Source organism: Nicotiana sylvestris, chromosome 12 (genome assembly GCF_000393655.2).
Source record: "Nicotiana sylvestris chromosome 12, ASM39365v2, whole genome shotgun sequence".
In the NCBI taxonomy this organism is placed as follows: Eukaryota; Viridiplantae; Streptophyta; class Magnoliopsida; order Solanales; family Solanaceae; genus Nicotiana; species Nicotiana sylvestris.
In genome coordinates, this window is record NC_091068.1 from 120,381,586 (window position 1) to 120,384,196 (window position 2,611).

The following is a 2,611-nucleotide window of genomic DNA, read 5'->3' on the forward strand; positions in this document are numbered from 1 at the left end:
TTGTACACTTGTGCTCCACGGGATTAGAAAAATGTAGAGATGTCTTTGTCAGGGAAAAGAATTGAAGGTGGGAGAAAAGAATTGTTACATCAACCATGCATATATAAGAAGCAATGGAAGATGATAGAAATATAGAATTGGTTGTATTACACTCTTTATTTTGAAACTTTTAAATTACTTAATATTATTCTATTTGAAAAATAATTTTCACAACTTAATTCGAGTTCATTAGCTCTTTAAAATCTTTTACTTTGAAATGATATTTTCTCAATCAAACTAATTATTCAACCATCATCTTTATATTTTCGTCTATTATCACTATAATCAATAAATCAAAGCTAACATCTTAAACTACATGAAATATCACCACATATGAGGAGATTGAACGAGATTATGTAATGAAACGGTATCTTATTTTCACAAATAGTACTTCACGGATGGTACTTCGAATGGAGCTAGCATAAATAGATTAACGATACTTCTTTGATTTTTAAGATACTTCTTTATTTTTTAAGTTATTCTATCAAATCAATCACATAAGATCTTTGTCTTTGCTCGAACAGATGAAAAGATGAGATCACTTGTATTGGACAAATCTAGCATGTCTCTCCATTTGGACCAAGAGAAACCCTTTTGACGAGCCTAACTTTCAGACCATGTTTTATTTGAACGATTATAGAAGCACTTGGAGAAATTGTTTGTGGTTCCACCATTTGGATATGATAGTGGCTGCCACCATTTTCATTTGAGTGAATGCCATTTCCTTCCCTAAACAAGTCCTTGGACCCGCATTAAATGCAGGAAATTTGAAAGATGACACATGATTGATTCTTCCTTGCTCTGAAATCCATCTTTCTGGCTTGAATTCTAAACAATCTTTTCCCCATATAGTCTCCATTCTCCCCATTGTATAGAACGATAGCACAATTCTCGTGTTTGGGTTAGACACAATGACCGCTTGGAAGTATGTCAAATTCAAGTGGAACTTTATGCTCCAAAGAAGGTGATGGAAATAGCCTAAGAGTTTCACACAAAGCACCATGTAGATATATCAGTTTTCGTGTTTCTTCTATGTTGAAAAACTTGAGGTTTTCATCTTCTTTTAGATGCAATTGTTGTTGAATCTCTTCCCTAATCTTTGTTCATCAACTCCTCTTGCTCACTTGAAATGCAAGGATATAGAAATTGATCAATAGCTTTCCATGCTTGAACAAGCTTCTTTTCTTTACCAATGTGAGGCCAATTTTACAATTTCCAACAACTTTCTGGTAAGATATATCTGTACAAAACTGCATCCACAATGTTGTTGAAAGCCTTTTCGCATGGCACATGAGATAAACCAATGGACAAACTTGTCGGATCATGATCAAGTAACAACTTGGTAATAGAATCAAAAGTGAATCTCTGAAAAATATCTTGCAAATCAAATGTACTGGTGCCTTGTTTTGCAAAAGCATCAAGAATTGGTTGAAGCCCTTTTTCAATAGTGTCCCACGTCTTCCTTTCTAACAAAGTTTTGAACTTGGCATGATGCATTAGGGACATGGTGGTCTTCCTATGAATCTCCCATAGTTCAGAAACAACATTGAAAATCCCATTTCCTAATATATAGAAAATTTTACGGAACACAAAACCTTTTGGATAGTTAGAGAAATTTTTACTAAGGATATGGTTGATATTTGCAAGATCACTAGTAACTAATATGTTTAGATTGGTAAACACGAGACCACGAAACTCGAAAGTGCCCCCAGTTTCTCCAAGAAAAGCAGTTACAAATTCATGGACACGATGAGCATTTCGAATAAGGGCAGGTAACATTCCAAAGAGAGGCCAATTTGTTGGCACTGAGCTTTTCCACCATCTATGTATAAGTTTCCGCCATGTAAAATAAGTGAAAAAGAGGATTATCAAGAGAGAGAGAGAGAGAGAGAGAGAGAGAGAGAGAGAAAATTCAAGGACATACATTGGGTTGGAGTTTCTTTTTCAACTAGCTTTTGTTCTGTTAGTATTTTGTAAGATACTATATGAGCTTTTTCTGAATCTACCCATGGAACATGAGAGTGAGAGAGAGATACTGAATCTAGTAAGAGACTCAACTTGTTTAAATAAGGAGCATTTCTTTGTTTTGAAGGGATAGGAACTTTAGTTTTACAACGGAAAGTTGTAATTTAATAATTACAAGTACTAAAAGACTGAAATGGTTAGCTTCAAAGAGATTGCAATCAGCCAACTTAATTTATAAAGCACCCCTTACGTACATCTTCCATTACAAATATAAACCACACACACACACAAAAAAAAAAAAAAAGGACCCGCTATTAGGTATTGAGTTAACTAGAAATAACAAACCAATGTGTTACTTAAAATAGCCATTAATTAAATAGAGAAATTACAAGGAATTAAAAGCAAGACGTGCATGGCCTCATAATTGAGTTATTCATTTTCCGATGAGAGGCGATGTCAGAATTTATAGTTTATGGGTTCTGAAATTATCATTGAACTCATAATTCATTGTAGTTCTTGGTTAGCAATTAAATTTACACTAATAAATTTTTTAATACAAATCCAGGATCCAAGCAAAAGCTTCTGGGCTTGCTTAAATCCGTACCTA

The 2,611-nt window shown here is 33.9% G+C and overlaps 1 pseudogene; it reads right to left on the bottom strand.

The window, feature by feature from the left end:
• Positions 1-295: 295 nt before the first annotated feature.
• On the bottom strand, positions 296-2,217 carry LOC104225222 (alkane hydroxylase MAH1-like; annotated as a pseudogene).
• Between the last annotated feature and the right edge of the window lie 394 nt (positions 2,218-2,611).